Raw genomic sequence first — 22201 nt, 5'->3', positions numbered from 1 at the left:
TGGGGTCTCGACACTGTCTAGTGGGGCCAGTTCTTCAATCTCAGAGCAGGGAGGTACAGACACCTCGTCCCCTCTCCAGCGCTGATGGTGCTGCAGGGCCCACCTTCCCGTCCCTTCTGTCTCCAGCTCTTCCCTCCGTCCCTCCCTCTCATCAGCAGCCCTTGCCCTTGGCTTTCCAACACAGGGACCGAAAGCCTGAAAACTCGTTGCCTGACCACTCCACCTGCCACTCCAGCATCCATCTGCCTTCCTCTTTCGCGGTCATGCCCTCCGTGGGATTCTGGACGCCCCACCTCTCCTCTCTAGCTGTGCCCACCCCTGAGATTCACTGCGGCCATCCTCTGCCCCTGACCTCCTCCTTCCTCCTCCTTGAAACCCCCTTCCCTTCTGTTTCTGGAACAATGCTTTTCCTGGTTTTCTACCTAAACTGCTTCTGTGCCGATCACTGGCTTCTCCCACGTGGCCCGCCCCAGGGCTCATGCCAGGCCCCCTCTCTCCCTCTCTCAGGGCTATTCGGGCCTTAACTTCTCTCATAATTATTTTTCTGATAGGAAACATCTGCGAGGTAGCCATTGTTTTTGATAGAACCCGGCTTCCTGTAGTATTCTGGAAGTGCATTTGCTTTTTCCTTTCCCCACATCAAAGTCTGTACCTTGGAGACCTTTCCGCTAAAGGTGCAGCTCAGCTGGCTCCCCTTGCAGACGTGAGGCAGCCATGGCTGGGTCTCGGTTCGGGGCTGTGCTCTCTCGAGGGCCCCGTCTGGGCCCCCAGCCCCTTCCTCCAGCTGCCCACCCCCACAGATGGGCCTCGTGGACAAAAGACATGATAAATCTGGCAGCACCTTACAACTCAAAGCTTTCAACTTTCCTCTAACAACTTTCAACTGAAAACTTCTTAGTCCCATTTCCAAGTTACTTTTCATCCATTACAAAACCCACAAAATTTTCAAAGGGGCTTTGAAATAAGAGCACCTAGGAAAAAAAAAAAAGCCCATCACAAATGAAGGTCTTTGAAAAGAAAGAGGCCCTTTCCTGTGCTTCAGTTCCCTCTGATATCAGTTTCCCTTTCATTCCGCTGAAAGGTGCAGGGCAGGCCTGGCCCTCAGCAGACGCCTGTGATGTGAGGGAGCGAGTGGCCCAGACGGACAGACGGGGCTGAGGAGGAGCGCGGGGCACCCGCTCGCAGCGCTGGGATGGGCCTTTCATCGCCTCCCCGCCCCCGCCCCGACAGCCGTTGCTCCTTGTAACCCGCGTGGCCTGCTCAGAGGCCCAGCTGCCCTGCGTGACCCCGCTCACCTTGGCCTTGGTGGGAGCACAGCTCCCCTCTGGAGCACGGCGCCCGTGTTCATTCTTACCAGCAAAGTGGGCGGGAAGGGAGGCACGGCAAGACAGCCTTGCTGCGGCCTTTGATGGGACATTTCCCACATGCCGTCCCTGCAGGCAGTGACACTCCGGGACCACCCCTCCACCTCCCAGCCTCAGAGCCCGTGACACGGCCACCCTCGCCAGGGTCAGCTCCAGACTCACAGATGCACAGCCGACAATTGCCGTTGTAGTGCCTTTGTCGTTCTCAGATTTGAAATCCTCCGTGAGTCTGTTGAGGAACGGTCCTCTGTGCAGGTGTGGGGCTGAGCTGGGAGCGGGTGTGGGGACACACATGTGTCCCTGGCTGAACTATGTGCTGGTCCGGCCTGGCCCTCAGACGCCTGGACTCTGAGCACCCAATATGAATTCTGAACCAGGCTCCCAGGGGATGCAGCGGGCTCTCTCTGGGCCAGGGACCGGCCTGGCCACTCTGCCCCACGAGGCCCTGCCAGGCCCTCCCTAGTGGGCATCCTGGGATTAACCAAGCCCGCCTTGGGTGCAGGACTCACCCTGGAGCCAGCAAGAATCCCCAAATGAGCTCTGGCTGGCTGTCTGCATCTCCCCCAGGGGGTCCTTTCTTCAACAAACACCTAACACTCCTTTTAAAACTCCTGTGGTCTACCCTTCGAGTCGTGGGCCTCGGCAGAGGATTCCTGATTTTTTTTCATACAAAGGCTTGCCGGAGAGAGGGGACAGTTCTGAGTTCTGAAGGCCTGTGCCGTGGGACTCGCACGGCCGACTCTCCGAGCGTGAAGTTAACTGAGAGCTCGGCAAGGCGGGCCTGACACAGACATCTTTAGCGACCTCATTAGAGCCTGAACAAGAGAGGGGATTGTGGCAGGGTAGCCCCAAGGTCAGGCAGGACAATGAAACAAACAAGGCAGCACAAATGTCCCTGTGAAACAGCTCCTCAGACGGGGTGGCACCGCCGAAGGAGCTAAAATACTATTGCCAGGACTTCAAGACTTCACTGAAGCACGTCAGCACCCGAGTGTGTGTTCAGGAGTGGAGCCTAGATTCTGACGCGGTATGGGACAGACCAGCTCTGCGGTGGAATATTCCAGAAGCATGCAACGAGGGACTCCGTGAACACCTTCCCAGCTTCCCGGCCCTCTCTCTCTCTCTCTCTGCTTTCTGCTTGCTCAGGCTCTCTGTCAGGACAACTTGCAGCCAGGCAGGGCCCTGAGGGAGAAGAGTACCCTCTGGCCACAGTCCAGCTCAGCTCCCTCAGTTCAGAATTGAAGTGGTTTGAGTTATTTTATTTTATTATTTTTTTAAAGGAGATGGCATCATTCAGCACCAGTCCATCTCTTCAGAGAGCTTGCTGGGTAGACAGATTCTGTCCCAACTCACTGGAGGTCCGGGTGCAAGAGGGAAAGCGGTAGAAGGGGATGGGAGTCACAGGGAAGCAGCCCTCTCGGGGCAGGTAAGTCTCTCTTCCTCAGGAGTGACAACTGAGGACGAGCAGGGTGGCGGGTGACCAGAGCAGCAGAAGGCCCTGGCCCTGCTCTGCAAGGGGCTGGCGTGACCACTCTACCGTATCCTGGGTGCTTAGACCTGGCTCCGCACGGAGACGGCTGAGAGATGGCATGCAGGGTTGCCACCTGTGGCTGCTTGCTCTGGGCCCCTGCGTCAGGTTGAGGGGTCCCAGACCAGTCCCCTCCACTGATGCCCCGTCCTCAGCGGGTGCCCAGACTGCCCGGTCCAAGGCTGCCTTCCCTTCACCGCCGAGTGAGGCCTCCTCCCTGCCATGCCCTGCTGCCTGGCTACCATAGCTTCGTCCGTCCCGTGCCGGGGCTCATTGGCTTCTAGGGTATCATTCATTCATTCATGCATTCATTCATTCCTTCACCCCACACTTACCGAGAAACTAACCTGTGCTGGACACACAGTGGTGAATAGTCTATGGCCTAGGAGAGCACACAGGCTGATGGAGGAACCATAATCAGAATGATAACAGCCAACAGCTGTGGAACCCTTAGATGTGCCAGTTTACAATCCTCAAGGCCTGGGGGTTGTTTGAGGCCAAGGTCTGGCGGTTCGTCTCTGTTCTGTACTGAGTCGGCCCAGGCAGCCATAAAAAATACTGTAGACTGGCTGACATAACAACAGAACTTATTTCTCATGCTTCTGGAGGCTGGAAGTCCAAGATCAGGGTGTCAGCATGGCTGGGCTCTGGTGAGAGCTCTCCTTGGTCTGCAGATGGCTGCCTTCTTGCTGTGACCTCACACGGCACAGGGAAAATTCTAGTCCCTCTTCTTATAAAGACACCAATCTCTTCATGGGGGCCCCACCCTCATGATCTCATCTTAATCTAATTATCTCCCAAAGTCCCCATCTCCAAATACCATCACGGTGAGGGTTAGGGATTCGACATATGAATTCTGGGGGGACACAGTTCAGCCAGTTGCACCTGGAAAGCATGCACACAAGGAGGGTTTGGAAAATGCTGGCTGAATGGAGTGAACCTTGGTCTGCTGGCTGTTTCTGGGCTCCACCAGACCCGGGGGGTGGGGGGTATTTAATAGAGGGACACCCATGGGCCTGACCAGCATACGATGGGTCTGCCCATGAGCCTGAGCTCTCATTTTCTGATGGTTTGCTTTTTTCCTCTCACAACATAATCTCCATGATCTCTAGTCTTTCCTGAATGCTGTTGGAAGGCTTGTTGTATTTATCTCAGGAGAATCTGCTGTGCCCCTGTGCAATTTTCCATTGTCATGGTTCATTTTAATTTCCTCTAAGGCTGTTGGCCACTCTTCTTTTCAGAAATAGCTTGTTCCACTTAATAAAAGCGCTTAAATATGCAGACACGAGAAGTTTCCTTTGCTTGCTCCTAAATATCACAGTAAGTGGAGTGAATTCCGCGTACCCTGCCTCATGCAGTTAGGCTGAGCACACGCCAGGTGGCTTCCCAGGAAGGAGAAGCTTGGAATGAAAGGTGCAAGGATAGAAACAGGATCCAAGATTTTCTAGGGGAAACCCAGCCAGTCTGGACGCCACACATTACATTGTCTGGCTGACAGCACGCAGGTCTCCCGAAGCGCCTCCCCTCTCCAGAATGATCAGGGCTCTGCGACTGAGGCCTGCTCCCTCTCTAGCTTGCCCTGTGACCTTGCACAAATCAGTTTACCCCTCAGAGCCCCTGCTTCTTCACCTATAAAGCCTGCATGATAATCCTGCTCCCAGAGACTGATTTCAGTGAAGAGAGGATGTCCCCTGTTTCCAGGGCCTGGCACAGAAGCTGGGACAAAGCAAAGAGCACACAGCATTCAGGAAATGGCAGCTCTTCTGACTATAAGGGGACCCAAGAATGCAAGAAGGATGCTGTGTCCACGGCAGTCTTTCTTCTAAATCATTTTGCTCTGGGCTACTGGGGCCAGAGGATCCCCGCAGGCTGTGGATTATGGAGAAAGGACAAAGGAGAGGAAAGCAGGATGAATCTAAATTCACACACCACACCTGTGGGGAGCCTGGTTGTTTGGCCACGGGACCAACGCCAGGGCACCATGGGCTCGGTGGCAGCTAATCCGAATTGCAGTTCAAATTCTTAGAGCTGTGTTGGGCTTGTAGTCCCAGAGAGCCAGGGGCAGAGTCACAGGGCACCCTTCTTTGGCTTAACTAACAACACTTAGGAACCAAGAGTCTAGGGTGCCCGGTGGATGGGAATAGGAAGGAGGAGGCAGGAGTCATGGACTTAAAATTCCTGATAGAATGGCAGGTCAGGAAGCCAATTCTTACCCTGTGGGGCTCAGCAGGACGTGGAAGCCTCCTGGCCCTACAGAGAAACCCCAGGCTTAGCTCTGGGGTTGGGGGGGGGGGCGGGCGGGGCCCAAAGTGCCCCAGGAGAGGGAGGTTCAGGCAGCCATGTGCCGCTCACCCTCAACACCAACTGCTGCTCCCGAGAATCACCTCTAGGGGGCTGTTCACTTCTATAAATACCCCCCAAATAAGCCCGTCCCCTCACTCTGCATCCAGGGTCAAGCCCTGACACCACAGCGTACATTGCTCAGGCAGGGGTAATTTATAGATCCACTTGAGGTCACTGGTAAGTTGAGAGCAGAGATAGGGGAACCCTCCCAACCTGGACCTTGGTCACAGCCAGCCCGTAGCTCTCCTCTTCTGCGTCTGTGTCCCTGTGAATACTAGACTCCAACCACCCACAGGGTATGCATTCTACAACCCTGCCCCTGGACGACACACAGGTTTACACGTGCATGCACGTTCACAAAGATGCACAAGAGCACACACACACATTTGCCTACTGACACACACGTACCTTCTCCACTCCCACACAAACCCACACGGCCCCAGCATGCTCGGGCTTGGGGGGGGCACTCCAGCCCCCACAGGGCAGGGGATGCCAGCACACGCCCCCTGCTTGCCCCACAGAATCTTTTTTTCTCCCACAGCTCTGAAACACAGAGTCCCCCATGGCCACTTTGAGCTTCCCTCCCAGACACTTTTTCCTAAATCAGCTTCCAATCTGACTCATTCCAGTTTTAAAACAAGAAAACATCAACAAACATGATGGAGGGAAACAGATGGTAACAATTACAGGAGGGAGAAAACAGAGCCGTTCCCTCTAGAAGGGGCAGGCAAACATATTGTCCCCAGACAGTGCATCGCCCCCCAGTTGCCCCTATGTGAACCCGGGTGCCGGGCTCCCCGGGACCATCCCCACCCCAGGGGACGGGCCAGCCCTGGAGGGGCCATGAAGGCCTCCAAGCACCACAGGGCAAGGCCCCCCAAACTGGCAACAGCCTGTTCTCCAGGGAGGGAAGTTTGGACGTTCCAGCACATTCCAGGCTACCTCACTACCTCTGACGTCCTGTCTAAGGCCCGAGATGTGGGTGGGACGCTTCCTCCCCTGCTGTGACCGGCCCTGACTGCCCTTCAGGACTGCAGCCGCCTGTCTCACCTGCCAGAGCCCCTGAGGGCAGGACAGGGTCTCTCACTGTGGGTGGTGGCGTGTGCCAGGCTGCCTCGTTCAAAGGCAAATCCTGCCACTTACAAGTGGGATGAGCTGAGCCAAGCCAACAGACCTCCCTTTGCCACCGTTTCCTCACCCCTAAAATGGAGATAATTCTAGAACCTACACCATACGAGTATGAATTAATATGTGCAAAGGACGGAGGACCGGGCCCAGTGCACATGGATGTCCCATGGGGAAGTTGTCTTGTTGTTACGACCCATGCAGACAGCCAGCTTCTTGTCAAGGTCTGCCGAGTGGAGGGCATTCCAGGCGGGGGAAGCCACGCACTGAAGGTAGGGCCGAGAGGATAAGCCCTGCTGTTGAGGCAGGGTGCCCGAGGGCCCGGGAGCAGCAGATGGCCAGGGCCAGGGTCCTGAGATGCAGTCTGCTGTTCTCTGTCTCCTGTCATTTCTCCATCCTGTGTGTTTTGAGCAGGACAAGGGCTCTGCCCTCTGGCAGATCAGATTGGTGGAGACAGGCAAGGAAACAGGTGCATCCAGGGGAGATCAAGTGCTGTGACAGAGGGGGGCACCCACCTTAGCCCTGTGGGCCTGGGAAAGCTGCCTGGGGGAGAGGCTAAGTCCCGAGTGGCAGGAGGAGGGGTGTGGGGGTGGAAGGACAGGTAATGGGCAGTTCTGGGCACAGGGGGCATGATGCCTTTGGGGGTCAGAACAGCAAGGCATCAAGAGTGAGGGGTTCAAGTCATTACTGGAGTGCCCCAGGCAAGGATTCAATGTCTCCGAGCCTCAGTTTCCCCATCTGCCGGATGAGGATTATAGTTCCCTCCATCCCAAACCTCGTGTGAAGAATAGAAGTAAGATTGTGTATCAGAAGTCCCTAGTTGACTCCTAGCATGTGAGGTGCTCACCACAGGGGATCTCCGTGAACCCACCTTTGGGACAGGACTTTCTCCCACGGGTCTTGTCTTAGCCACGTTTACACACTCGAGCTCTCACGCAGGGTAAACGTTCCCCAGCACACCAGTGATACTACTATGGATTGAAAGTCTGTGCTCCCAGAATTCATATGTTGGAATACTAACACCCATGTGATGGTGGGGGGCCTTTGGGAGGTGATTAGATCTCAGAGGTGGAGCCCTCACAAAAGGGATCGGTCCCCTCTCTGTTCTCCAGTGAGGAAACCGGATCAGTCAGCAGGCTGCAAGCTGAAAGAGCCTCTCACCAGAACCTCACGGTGCTGGCATCCTGACCTCAGCCTTCCAGCCTTCTGAACTGTGGGAAATAAATGTCCGCTGTTGAAAAGCCCCCCAGGTCATGGTAATTTGTTCAGGCAGCCCGAGGTAGATAACACACGCACCCTCCCACATGTTCACATACAAGGAGACACTAGTTGGCACGCACTGTAGAGGCCATATCTCCCCCTTTGCTCCCATCTGGTCCCCTCTCCCACCCCCGGACTCTGCTGAGCCTCTGGCCTATGGGAGGTGCCGTGGCTGCCCCTATTCCAGGGCCCTGGATAAGGTGGGCTGCATTTAACCACCACAGAGATCCATCACTCTGTTCTCATTGTGTCAGGCGGCAGCAGGCTGTGGAGGCTCCGGGATGAAGGGGAGGAGGGTATATTCTATCCCTTCTGGCCCCCTCCCAGGGCCTGTTCCTTACAAATGTGCATCAGGCAGCTTCTCTGTTAAGCATCCCGAAATAAAGAGGGGAGACTCTCTGCCACACGCTATTTTGGCAGCTGCTTCTATTTTAAAACGTATTGACATCCCCTCTTGTTCTCCTGGGGGGCTCAGCATTTTCAAATTCTTTCCGGTCCATCCATTTCCTGGCTTGGAGGAGGCTGTCCTGTTTGCACCAGGGGCCAGCATGGTCCTCTCCTCCTGTTTGCTCCGGGCACCCACTGCTGTTCCTTCTTCGGCTCTCTGGGTAACCTGGACAAGACCTCTCTCTCCTCTGGGCCTCATGCACCACCCCGTTGGAAAATAGCAGAGGGTCTTTGCTGTCCCCTAATGTGTGTCTTGAGCTGCCGGGCTGTGCGCCATTTAAGAGCCATTTACTTGCTCTCTGAACGCTGGTCCGGGCACGGGGGCCTGGTTTCCCCGGCAGGTTTGCCTCCCAGCTGGTCTCATCATATGGGCATACAACGGCCTTGGTTTGCACTTCCATCTCTGTGGGCTTGGCCTTCTAAGTGTTGGTGTTTCTCAGGGTGCGATGATATTCTCGTGCCTTCCTCTGCTACACCTGCACGCAACCCTGCTTGCACTTCTGGACCTAATTATTGCCCAACTGCCAAGTCTTCAGCACCTGTAATTCCAGACCCCACATGTTCAAATGCCGAGCAGACATCTCCACTGGGATGTTTTGCCTGCACCTCAAACTCAGCCTGTCCTCCTCCCCAGATCTGCTCCTTCTGCCCTATGTTGGGCTCCAGACCTGGTCCCAGCCCCACTGTGACGCAGGCAGGAGCAGGGACTGAGTTGTGGCGGCCCCTTCCCACCACTGCTCTCCTCCACCAGCAGCCTTGTGGAGGCTCTCTTCCGGGGTTCTCCCCGCAGCCTGCACCACCCTGCCCCTTAGTCTAGCTTCCACCCGGCCCCCCGGTCACCCGGTGGGGGGTCCACCCCAATCTCTTCGCTGTGTTGCAGCCTGTTTTTTTTTTTTTTTTTCCTAAAATGTAAGTATGACCATGTCACTCTTCATCTAAAACTCTCCAGCCCCATAGTCTAAGGGGTGAAGTCCAAACTCCCCGATGTGGTTCCCAAGCCCTGCGGGTCTCCTGGGCCCCATCTCTTATCACTCCTAGCCTGCTCCTTCATCCTCACCAGCACTGCCTGGCTCATGGTCGGCAGCTTCATGTCTCCACACCTTGGCCTAGGGGTATGTACTGAGCTCCCCTTCACCAAGGCTCACTCCATTGTATCCTTGAAGACTCCACTCAGGCATCCTCTCCTGAGAAGCGTTCCCTGAACAGCTCCCTGTCCTGGCTGGGCCACAGGTATCACCTCTGGGCTCCCAACACACCCACGAAGATGGAGCCCCGTGTGTTCCTATTTGCTCGTCTGTCCCCACTAGGTCATGAATTCCTTGAAGTTGAAGACTGTGCTTTGCCTTCGGGAAAGGGTCCGGGACATAGTAGGTGCTCAGTAAAGGTTTCAGGGGTGAATGAAGACTTACTAGGGAAGCTTCTCCATGATGCTCTGAGAGGGTGGGTCTTTATGCAGTTGTTGGCTTTACCAAGGCCCCAGAAAGGCCTCCAACTCTCTCTCTCTCCCTGGTAGGGTTCCAGGGCGAAGTGTGTTTTGAGTCCTTTCTAATCAAGCTGTCAATGGGGAGTCCCGACACCAGCATTGATTTTTCACCAAAGGGGAGGCGGCTTCCCCTCTGCATTCTGCATCCTGGCCGTCAGTTCATGTGTTTAGACCCCAGTCTTCTGTCCTCACAGACCAGGCCCACTTTCGGGCCACTGGGACCTGGTTTTCTAAAATCAGGGTCAGAGTTCCTGCCACTGAGATGCTTGGACTTCTAGAGGAGCCATAGCCAATGTCCACACAGATGGACCCATACCCTTGATCCATTTCTTCCCACCCCTCTGGGAGCACCCACTGGCCTCAAAATAGTCCACCGGCCCAGGCTGGAACCAGACACTTAACACTGCAGGAGAAGCGAGCCCTAGCTCTCCCCTTAGCCCTGGAGATGCCCCCAAGTGTGAGCCTCACCTGCTGCAGAGACCGTCACAGACCGTTTCATTCCCATTTTCCTTTCCCTTCTTGCAGGGGATGGGCAGAGGAACAGTCACTGAGTCCGGGGACCCAGTGGCAGGGGCTCTGGCTGGAACCTGCCACCTGCAATTGAGAGGCCACCCTTCCTCAGCTGAGTGGTTGCAGCTGCTGGGTGTATGTCTGGCTGCTCTGTCTCCCAGGAGCCAGGTTCAGGTCTGGTTCAGGGACAGGTAGCGGACAACACAGCCGGTGTGGCCAAGTCCCCGTATATATGTGCTTGTGCAGTGCCCTTCTCTGCTTGCATAAGCCATGTCCCCTGCAAAATGACATGTTCATGGAGGCATGCCTGGGATTGTCAACTTGTCTAGGCCATGGTGCCCAGGTATGTGGTCATACACTATGCTGGATGTCTCAGTGAGGGTATTTTGGGCAAGATTAACATTTATTATTTATTTATTTATTTTTAAGTTTTTATTTAAATTCCAATTAGTTAACATACAGTGTACTATTAGTTTTGGGTGTACTGAGATTAACATTTAAATCAGTGGACTTTGAATAAGTAGATTGCTCTTCCTGTTGGGGGTGGGCCTCATCCAATCAGTTGAAGGCCTAAATAGAACAGAAGATTGACCTCTCCTGAGCAAGAGGAGATTTTGCCAGCAGACAGCCTTTGGACTTGAACCGTAACATTGACTTTTCCCTGGGTCTCCAGCCTGATGGTCCACCCTTGCCTGCTTCCATCATCACATGAGCCAGTTCTGTAAAATAAATATTCAGTCACTATATGCATCCTATTAGTTCTGTCTCTTTGGAGAACTCTCATTAATAAATCTCATTTATCAAAATTGCACCTTTCTTGCATAAGGACTAGTGGGCATTGTGGAAGGGAGATCTGTCCCTCATACGGGGCATATGTATTGTATCTTCATTAAAAGTTTGGGCATGCCCTGACTTGAAGGGTCCCAGGTCCTGGCGAAATGGGCCCCTGGTGAAATGGGTGATGTTTTTTTTTTTTTTTAAAGATTTTATTTATTTATTTGAGAGAGAGAATGAGAGAGAGCGAGTACATGAGAGGGGGGAGGGTCAGAGGGAGAAGCAGACCCCCCGCCGAGCAGGGAGCCTGATGTGGGACTCGATTCCAGGACTCCAGGATCATGACCTGAGCCGAAGGCAGTCGCTTAACCAACTGAGCCACCCAGGTGCCCATGGGTGATGTTTTTATAGCAGAAGAATCACTACTACATCCCAGGTTGTGACTTTCCAGGGCAGGCAGTCTAGCAGGCCTCCAAGTTTTCAAAAAAATGCAAACCTGGCCATGCCACTCCTGTTTCAAGCTCCTCAGGGGCTCTACATTGTCTTCAGGGCAAAGCTTGAGCCCTGCCACGCAGTCCGTGACTACCCCCAGGACCAGGCCCCAGTCTGGTCTCCAGCTTCATGCCACACCACACTCCTCACATGCTCTTGAATCCTCCCTCCCCACCCCCACCTACTCTTTTCTTGTCTCTCTGCCTTTGTATTTCCAGTCCTCACTGGAGTGCTCTGCCACCACCTCTTTGCTTGCCTAACTGGAACTTAAACTTTAGCACAGGTGTTACCTCCTTCAGGAAGCCTTCCCTGACCACTCCCTATGCCCAAGTCTGGGCTGTATCTTCCTCCTCTGGGCTGTGATAGGGCTCAGGGCTGATCTTGATCTTGAGACTCCTCACAGAGTATTGTCTGTTTCCTCCTCCCAGCTGTGAGTTCCTTGAGAGCCTGGGCTGGGACATAGTTGGCATGGTAAGTGTTTGTTGAATGAATGAGTGAGAGTACAAATGAAATAGTAACTTCATATGGTTTCTCTTGGGTTTTTCCCAGTTGAAATGCTCTGGTGGGTCACAGACTCATTTTTGCACCATTTTCATGGACAGGGTAATGTTATTGCCAAGGCTCTAAAGTCATGTGTCAGCTCCTGGGTATTGATAAATCTGGTGAAAAGTGCTGATGATCTAAAATAAGAAAATGATAACAAAATTTTATTGAGCATTAACTCTACTAAGTACTGAGCTAAACTTTTTACTATCTAGTCTAATCTACTCCTCATAACTAGGTTCATTAAGTAAGCCTCAGAGAGGTTACTTAACTCGCTCAAAGCTGCACAGCTAACAAAGTGGAGTTGGGATATGAAAATCTGTGTACTTAGCTGCTGAGCTTCAAAGGCTAGGAAGGAATTCTCAAGCCCTGCTTAGTATTCTTATTGTTTTAAGTCTTGGCAATAGTGCCTAGGTGAGCTATATAATCTGTACCAGCTGGAGCCCCCACCCCATAAGGACCCCATAAAGGAACCCCCAGACACGGCTGGCCCCTGGGTGTAGATGCCAGGTGATACCCAGTCTCTCAGGCAGGACTCTCAGCTCCTCTCAGTTCAGGCTTGGGTCTGTGTCCTGTGGCCCCTCCTCCACCCTCCTGTCGGCCCCAGGACCCTGTTGCCTGGACAAAAACAGAGGCTGTGCAGGTAAACAGGAGTCAGGATCTCTCTGTGGCTGAGGTCCTCCTTGGGAGATGCAGTTAGTGGGAAGGCAGCTGCAAGACAGCTGGAGGGTTTTCTGGTGTTTTACCAAAGCACGTCTGAGTGGGAGGGACTCTTCCAGGGATCTGGGTCGCGATCACAGTAAAAGGGCGTCTACAGCACTCCAATGATGATAGGTTTTATTTTTAGGAGCTCAGCAGTACCTTGGGGGGTAAGCCCAGGCCAAGCTGGGAGAGGGGATGTGGAGCCGGGCCCGAGTCCTTTGCTCTCCCAAGGGCCATTCTGAGTGGGAGGAGCCAGGAGGTGGGAGAGGCTAGGGCTAGGCCCATTTCCCTGTCCCTCATGTCACCCTCTCCTCATTTCCATTCACAGCCTCTGATTTTCTCAGCAGAGAGGTACAACTGGAGAGCTTTCTAGAGCCACTGGCCATATTTTGAACAAGTGGGAGATTCAATGACTCTCTTCTCTCATAGAAAACATAGCTGATTTGGTCAGGTTATGGACTCAGGGAAGATTGTAATATTTCAATCCCTGATTTATTAATGTCTCCTTATTTTCAGGGTTCTCCAGAGAAGCAGAACCAATGGGAGATACGTGTGTGTGTGTGTCTATATATATATATATATATATATATATATATATATATATATATGAATGAAGAGATTTATTATAAGGAATTGGTTCATGTGATTATGGAAGCTGAGAAGTCCCAAGATCTGCAGTTGGCAAGCTGGAGACCCAGGAGAACCAGTGGTGTAAGATAAGTCCAAAAGCTAGCAGGCTTGAGGCCCAAGAAGAGCCAATGTTTCAGTCTGAAGGCAGGAAAAAACCCAATGTTCCAGCTCAAGCTGTCAGGCAGGAGGAGTTCCTTATTCGTGTGAGGGTTAGCCTTTCTGCTCTATTTAGACCTTCAACTGATTATATAAAGCCCACCCACATTAGGGAGAGCAATCTGCTTTACTCATTCCACTGATTCAAATGTTAATCTTAGCCAGAAACACACCCTCACAGACACATCGAGAATAATACTTGGCCAGATATCTTGGCCTCCCTTGGCCCAGTCCAGGGGACACATAAAATTAACCGTTACACTATCTACTACAAATTTCACAATTATATCGCCTCTTGTTGCAATTTTTGTATGAATCTGTGCTCTGGGTAGGGAGAGTCCAGGCAGGGGGGAAAAAAAAAACCCCAAACAATAAGAATACTAAGCAGGGCTTGAGAATTCCTTCCATGATTACAGAACTTTTCCGCTGGTTCTGCCTTGCCAGTAAATACTGCCCAATCCCAGGAGAGGCAGGGTCTGCCTCTCCTCCACCCCCGCCCCCAGCAAATCAAATAAATAAGCCGCTTCCCAGCCACATCTGCTCCCACATCCCAGCATATGCTCTGCCTCGCTTGCTTCGTAGCTGTTCAGACTAAATGGGCAGTGTCTTCTGTGCTTCCAACACCCTTGGGTGCTTCTCCTGGCCCGGCCTTCCTAAGCTGCTGCTCATGCATTACCCACAACAGCAAAAATGTCCCACTGGTGGTTTCAAGATTCCTAAAAAATAGATTCAAAACATCTTTAATACTCTCTGAAGAAGCAAAGTATCTCAGAAAAAGCTGTCACCGTTAGTACTGCTGATATTATCCAGACTGAGGGCTGATCAGCAAGGCAGCTGCAGCCAATGGGCATTCTGCAAGGCTGCTGCTGGAGGGCACCTAGCCTGTCTGCCCACTGTTTACACTCCCGAGAAAGGAAGCTGCCGACTTTCCGAGTGTTTGCCTAATGCCCTTTTACATAACCTGGGAAAGAGTCACCCTACTCGAAGGCGATAGTTCCCAAAAAACAGCCATCCCCTATTTTTTTTTTTTTTTTTGAAGATTTTATTTATTTATTTGACAGAGAGATAGCGAGAGCAGGAACACAAGCAGGGGGAGTGGGAGAGCGAGAAGCAGGCTTCCTGCCGAGCAGGGAGCCCGATGCGGGGCTCGATCCCAGGACCCTGGGATCATGACCTGAGCCGAAGGCAGACGCTTAACAACTGAGCCACCCAGGCGACCCCAGCCATCCCCTATTAACACAACATCCCCGAAAAGAATGCCGACCGTGACCGTTTCTACAGCAATAACAAGTCCTGCCTGGAAGACCTTTCCCTTCCTTTTCTTCCTGTCCCAGAGCCAGGAGCACAGAGCTCCGGCTGAGCCTTCCAAGGCAGCCAGACAGAGGGAAGGCTCAATGAAGTATTAGGTATGCGAGCTTCACGGTGCCCCAAAGCCAGCAAGGAACTCCCTGCCCCCAAAGGACAGGGAGCGGGGTGGGCTGCAGGCCCACACGGGCCTCCCCGTCGGGTGACTCCCGCGAGGGCCTGCAGCGTGTGCCCTGCCTGACCGAGGAGGATGCGGCCGGGGAATCAGCTACTTGGATTTGCCAGGTTGTTTACCCTCGTTTCTTTCTGAAGGTTAATGTTATGGGCAATCAAAGCAAGCTGAGAGGAGGAGACGGAGAGGCAGAAGAATGGAAATCTTCAAACCAGGAAAAGGTTTCGTTTACTTTTGGTAAATAAAAGTGTGTTCATATTTTCACAAAGATATTTCTATTTCGCCAGCTTGCTATTCAAGCGGCGCTGGGCAAACACGCTGTGATGTGGTCACACCTCTGATCCAGGGAGAAATGGAAAACGGAGACCCAGTGTAGGGATTCCCTGTGGTCGTCCCTTAGCCTCAGAAGTCAGAACAGCTTCCCGTAGCAGATGCCTAACGAGGCTCTCCCATCCTCTGCCTGCCTTGGTCTGAGTGGGGATCCTGTCGTGAGCCATCCCAGGAAGAGCGCCAGAGACCTCCCCTGCCCCGGCCTCAGCACGAACCACAGCACCCCCCCTCCCACCCTCCGTGTCCTTGGACAGGCCACCGGCCTTCTCCCAACCTGTTCCCCGTTTTTCTGGGGGGGGGGTCTGTCTCACAGTCCACGGGGTGGCAAGAGTGATGGATGCAGAACCCGCAGCTCGGGTCCCTCCAACACGAGAGCTTGTATTATCATTCTCATCATTCTAGAAAATGTCTTCGAGAATTGTTTGCTTGGTGATTGAAACTGTGTTTCTTTTTAATAAAATCTTGATTTGAAAAAGGCCTGAAGGCACCTCTGTTTTCTCTATTCAGCAGGGCAGGGAGTGTGGCGAGGGCGACATTTAGACGTCCAGCGTATGCCTCCCTCTGACCTGCCACGCTCTGTTCTCCTCCTTCCATCTTTCCCTCTTCTTCCGAGCTGAAGAGAGGTTAGATGAGGTAAAGTAAGAGCTCTGAGGCTCCCACCAGAATAAGGTGCACCCAGGCTGGCTCCGGGGAAGAGGGAAGAAGAGAGGCTGGTGAGAAAAGAAGGCCAGCTGCTCCCGGGGGCTCCCTGGACCAGAGGATCAGCCGGGGAGTCTGTGGGGCCTGGGGGGATAAGCTGGGGGCGTGCTGCCCCTGGGGAGGCAGGGCTGGAGCAGGCCTGGCTCAGAAGGTGGGGCAGAGGGGTCCACAGCCCGGCAACCTCATCCCCATCAGCCTGAGGGGACCGGCCTTGGGATCCCCATCAGCCTGAGGGGACCGGCCCTGGGATCCCTCACGGGGAGGAATCGAGGCCTGGAAGGCCAGGGGCCACAGGGAGCCTGGTTCCCCAAAGAGACGCAGAGGTGGGTCTTGCAGGCCCTGGAGCCGGGGCAGGAATGTTTGCTGACAGGGGACGGAAATGAGCAGAGGCTTATGCTGAATGAGGGGACGATGGCCTCGCTTTGCTAAAGGCCAGTGTAGCTGAACCGGACTGATGTGGCCACTTCATTTTAATCCCCAACCCTCGGAGCCAGCCACGTCCACAGTGACCCCAACAGGTGCCTAATCATCTGGCTGCAAGTGCGGAGCGTGCTGGTGCCTGCAGGTGCTGAAGTCACCTAGACCGGAATAATGGGTTTTGTCCGAGGAGCCGGGGAGTAGGGGTGGGAAGCCCACGCAAAGCGCAGTGTCGGCAACGCCCCTCCCCGCCCAGTGCGGATGCTCTGCAGGGTCCGGGCACTGGAGGAAGCCTGGTCCCACAGAGCCCAGGACCTCCTCCCTGGCACGATGCCCCTTTGAATAAGGCAACTCTCAGAGCAGAATGCAGAAGAGAGGGGCCGCTGGGCACGGGGGCTCTCGGCCCTGGGCCACGAGCATGGCCTTGTCTGAGGGTGTGCTGACCTCAGTGAGCTCTGCAAGCTCCTCATGGCTCCGAAATCAAAAGCAGAGCTGGGGGAAGGGGTGAGTATCTTCTCTAAGCAAGGGCCACCAGGATGAAAGCGTTCTTAGCAGCAAACACGAAGGACTGAGAAAAATACTTTGACTAATCTGCTAATTTTATTGAGGCATAACAGGGTTTTAAGCCATGCTAGACTTTGAATAAAGCCACACAGTGCTAGAGGCGTTGAGCAAAGCGCATGGATACGGAAGGGCCCGGAAGGACGCTCTGCGCCCAGAGTGACGTCCGAAGCACCAGATAACCCTCTCAGGCAGTTGTGTCTTGTTCTTCTGTGGGGTGGGGAAAGGAACATAGCCTGGGGCTCACAAGACCCGGCTGTGACTCCTGCTGTGCCCCCGAGGGGCCCCAAGTCACCTTAAGCCTCGGTCTTTCCAATTTTAAAATGGGATAATGACACCAGCCTCATTCAGTCATTTATTCACCGACTACTTGAGTTCCTGCCACATGCCAGCATTGTTCTAGGAACCTCAGAGATGGGAATGGAAAGCAAACCAACCCCCACAAGGACCCCATCCCACCGTCATGGGTCTAGTGGGGTTGAGAGAGCAAAACAGAACAAGATGATTTAATGCATAGTAAGTTGTTGGGCAGTGGTGAATGCTCTTAAGAAGTGTGAGGCAGGGTAGGGGTTTCTGAGTAATGGATGCAGTGCTGGATATGCTGTTTCGTCCCTCCAGGTCCACTCCAGGCTTCTTCGCTCTGCTCCGAGCCCTGGAAGGTGACTCCTGAGGACTACATCAGTGGGCTCCCTTACCGTCTGGCTCTGGGCGAGTCTGGCCAGTGGAAACGTCCACAGGAGATGATTGGGTGGGTATTTACTCTGGCTCACTCTTTTGGGCTGAGGTTGGTGGTAGCTGCGTTCCGCCACTGAGGGCCACGGCTCCCAAGCATGGCTCTCTCCAAAACTACAGCTCTCCTTCTGCGTTCTGATAACCACACCCCCCTCTCTTGCCTCTTCAGGCCCAAAGTCCCGGCTTCCTCCTGTTGCTTGCCCTGAGGTACTTCACCACCCCTAATCAGAAGCACACTTGGGTAAGCAGACCCTTCATTAAGCAGTCTTCAATTGCCCCCTTGGAGCGTGCCATCTGTTTCTTGCCAAGACCCTGCCAGGATGTGACTTCAGACCAAGTGGTCAGGTGAGGCCTTCCTGATGAGCACTGAGCTCTAAGGGCTGAGCACTGAGTCTTCATCTGCAGACGCCTGGACAGTGTTCAAGTGGTGGATGCGTCCTCAGCATGTGAGAACGATAGTAAAGTAACTAGTGAGGCTGAGGCACCCTGAGAAAGACTCAGAATGGTAGATGAATGTGGAGGAGTAGCCTGGGTCAAATCTTGTAGTCAAGGGAAGGAGTTTGCATTTTTTTGAGTAAGGTAGGGTTTTTGAAAGATTTTGAGTAAGATAATGACATGGTCAGGTTTATGTTTTAAAAGAATCACTCCGAGAGCACACTTATCATGATGAGCACCGAGTAATGTATAGAATTGTTGAGTCACTATATTGTACACCTGAAACCAATATAACACTGCATGTTAACTATACTGGAATTTAAAAAAATTAAAAAAGAATCACTCTGGGTGATGTGTGGAGAACTGACTATGGGTGGGAGGAGTGGAGTCAGGAAGACTAGTTAGGAGGGAATACCAGTGGCCTAGCTAGAGAGAAGGCGGCCCGGACAAGATGGTGGCTGTGGACGCAGTGTGAAGTAGCTGGATTTGGGATCTGCACTGAAGGGAGAACCCATTGGATTTCCTGGGATATGAGAGTCAACGATGACTATGGTTTCCAGCTTGAGCATCAGAGAAGAGAGTTCTTGTGAGGCAAAGGTGGAGGAAGGTCAGTGAACACATTGTAAATTATAAAATGCTGGCAAATACTAACGGGTTGAGATGAAGGTGTTCAACACTGCGGCTAGAACCTCACCCAACCTCAGAATCCTGAACAGTATTCTTCTCTTCCTCCTTGGGACATGAGAACAGAAGCCACCAGAGCCTCACCCTGGTTAGAAAGATAAGACTGACATGCAGCAAGAGCAGAGGTCAGTAGGAGGCTTTGAGTGACAGGTGAGAAACTGAGCAATGTGGGCCATACGTCTCCCAGGGAGGGGGACTCTGGGCCTGGAGAGCTGCATGGAGGAAGGAGAGGGAGGATCTCCTCTGCCTTCCCTAGACTGGAAGCTGGGGCTGTGACCAGGATGAGGACAAGACTTGCAGAGGAGGATGGGGCTGGGCACTGAAGTCTGCCCTGGGAAAGGCTATCAAGCCACCAGGAGCAGAAGGTGGTATTGTCTCAGGGCAATTGGAAGAGACTTTGGGAAGCTCTGAGGGTCCCACCTTGTTCTTGGGGTCCAGAAATAAGTACAGGGTGGGAGGAGGAGCAGCAACCCCTGGAGGTGGCCACCCTGGAAGGTGGCCATCAGCAGAACCTGGTGACAATTCAGATAGAAGGTAATGTGAGCATCGGTGAGGAGGCTAACTTTACAAAAGAGTAAAAGATCCAGAGATGGTTTTCTCCGCTGTCAAATGGGAATAATAATAATGCCTACCTCCAGGCTCGTGAGGATCAGATAAAGTACCTGAGGAGGACTGGTATGCTGCCGAGCCACAGTACATTTTCCGTGGACACCAGGTTCGCTGGCTTCCCTGAAAAGTTGGCCAAATGGGACACCAGGCAGGGGCTGAGCTTTGGAAGGTGTGCAATTCCAGAGCCAACGGGGGCCTGGAGGGCTCAGCAGACACGGACAGAAGTAACCCGATGTCTTGGGTAGAATTTTGGTGGAGCCTTGTTTTGTGGAGGCAATGCTGGCCTGGGTCTGGGGGGAGCCGCAGGCCCAAATTCCCGTTAGCTACGTCCAGGGCGCAGGTGCCACTCCCCTGTGGGAACTGCACAGCCCACGTCCTCCCCTGTGGCGTGCTGCTCTAGCCACGTGGGCCCCTTGCTGTTTCCTGAGCCTCCTGCCTGAGGCTGCTGTGCCCTTCCCTCAGGCATCTGTGTCACCCACTCTTATCTCCTTGGGGTCTCTGCTCAGACGCCACTTCAGTGAGGTCTGTCCTGACTCTGTTATTTAAAATTGCACATCCAACATCCCTTATTTATTTTTCTCCATTGTACTCATAAATATTATGTGGGTGATTCAAGAGAATGTGTATTCTCTAGTTTTGTGTACAGTATTCTACACCTGTTCATTAAGTCACAATTATTAATTGCATCAAGTCTTCTATAGCCTTACTTTTTTGGGGGGGAGGGGATCTGCTTGTTCTGTTGATTATTTAGAGAATGTGTTAAAAATCTTCCACTGTGAGAAAAAGATCTTCCATTATGCTTGTGGATTTTTTGTTTTTTTCTTTCCTTGTAGTTCTATCAATTTTGGCCTTATGCATTTTGAGGCTCTGTTCCTAGGTGCGTACAGTTGTATCTTCCTGGTGAACTGAGGGTTTGTTTTTACATTATGCCCTCTAGTATTGCTTTTTGTCTTCAAGTCTACTTAGTCTGGTAATGGTGTAGCTGTATCTGCTTCTTGCACAGTGTATCTTTTCTTTTTCTGTCTTTTAACTTTTAATCTTTCTGCATCTTTTATCCTTTAATGTGTTTTTTTATAAAAAGCATATAGTAAGAATTCTCAGATTCAATTTGAAATGCTTGGTCTTTTAGTTGGAGCATATCCATTTGATGTATTTACATTTAAATTTATCGTTTTATGAAATGCTTTCTATTGGTTTCACTTGTTCTACATTCTTCCTCTTTTCCCTTTGCTTTCTTTTGGATGAAGTGTTTTGTATTATTTCACTGTACTCTCCATAGATATTACCATCTGCATCCTTGACTTCTTGAAGTCTAACATCAATTGATAGTTATACTCTCTTCCTTGTCAATTCAAGAGCCTTAAAATAATTTAGCTCCATTCCCCAGCCCCCGCCAGCTTTGCATTTATTTGATTCCCCTCTATGTGTTAAGGTCCATATGAGAGTACTTTTTATTGTTTTATAAGCCAATATTCATTTAGATATACATTTTTTTTTTTTTTTGCTTCTTTCCATTACTACCTGAAACTCCAACTTTTAATCTTGAATTGATTTTCTTCTGCTTGAAGAACATGCTTTGGTATATTCTGTAGTGTGCATTTTCTGGGCACCGAGTAATGTCTCAGCTTTTGTTTGTCTGGACATTAAAAAAACACCTCACCTTTGTTCTTGAAGGTTATTTTCACTGGGTATAACATTCTAAGCTGGCAGTTTTTTTCAGCACTTTAAAGATATCATTCCATTGTCCTCTGACTTCCAAAGTTACATGTTTAATTACTGTATCTTGAAAGTAATCTTTTTTTCCTGCTTTTTAGAATTTTTTGTCTTTTGTTTTCTGCAGTTTTACATGAGTGCCTCAGCAGACTTCTTCTTTATCTTGCTTTGAGTTTGTAGTGATTCTTGTGTCTGTGACAATGTCTTTTCAACTGTTTGGGGATGTTCTTAGCCATTATCTCTTTTTTATTTTATTTTTTATTTTTTAAAATTTTAATTCTTGTATAGTTACCATACAGTGTTATATTAATTTCAGGTGTACAACATAGTGATTCCACACTTCCATATATTACTCAGTGCTCATCAAGATAAGCATACTCTTAATCCCCTTCACCTATTTCACCCTCCCCGCCCCCCTGCCGGTAGCCGTCAGAGGGGAGGAATTTTCTGTAGTTTGAGTCTGTTTTTTGGTTTGTCTCTCTTTTTCCTTTTTTCATTTGTTTTGTTTCTTAAATTCCACTTATGAGTGAAATCTTATGGCATTTGTCTTTCTCTGACTGGCTTATTTCACTTAGACTTATACTCTCAAGATCCATCCATGTTGCTTCAGATGGCAAGATTTCATTCTATTTTATGGCTGGATAAAATTCCATTGCATCTTCTTTTCCATTTATCTATGGATGGACACTTGAGCTGCTTCCGTAGTTTGGCTATTGTAAATAATGCCGCAATAAACATAGGGGTGCATATACCCCTTCAAATTAGTGTTTTTGTATTCTTTGGGTAAATATCCAATAGCGTGATTAATGGATTGTAGGGTAGTTCTATTTTAAATTTTTTGAGGACCCTCCATACTCTCTTCCACAGTGGTTGCATCAGTTTGCATTCCCACCAAGAGAGCATGAGGGTTCCTTTTTCTCCGCATCCTCGCCAACACTTGTTGTTTCTTGAGTTTTTTATTTTAGCCATTCTGACAGGTGTGAGGTGACATCTCATTGTGGTTTTGATTTGCATTTCCCTGATGATGAGTGATGTTGAGCATCTTTTCATGTGTCTCTTGGTCATCCGGTTGTCTTCTTTGGAGAAATGTCTGTTCATTTCTTATCCCCATTTTATTTTTTATTTTTTATTTTTTTTTAAAGAATTTATTTATTTATTTGAGAGAGGGAGAGAGAGCACATGAGAGG

The 22201-nt window shown here is 51.4% G+C and overlaps 1 protein-coding gene and 1 long non-coding RNA gene across 3 annotated transcripts in view; one reads left to right on the top strand and one right to left on the bottom strand.

The window, feature by feature from the left end:
- KLHL29 (kelch like family member 29) overlaps window positions 1-22201 on the bottom strand; it is a 306360-nt gene that overhangs the window by 72786 nt on the left and 211373 nt on the right. The gene's annotated exons all lie outside the window — the stretch shown is intronic.
- On the top strand, window positions 14534-17826 carry LOC118007637. The gene is made up of 4 exons (XR_004678450.1): window positions 14534-14763; window positions 14975-15071; window positions 17460-17589; window positions 17743-17826. It is a non-coding gene; the product is annotated as an uncharacterized LOC118007637 (long non-coding RNA).

This window comes from Mirounga leonina, unplaced genomic scaffold, assembly GCF_011800145.1.
Source record: "Mirounga leonina isolate KUSES-001 unplaced genomic scaffold, KU_Mleo_1.0 Mir_125, whole genome shotgun sequence".
In the NCBI taxonomy this organism is placed as follows: Eukaryota; Metazoa; Chordata; class Mammalia; order Carnivora; family Phocidae; genus Mirounga; species Mirounga leonina.
This window is presented reverse-complemented; position numbering and strand designations above follow the sequence as displayed.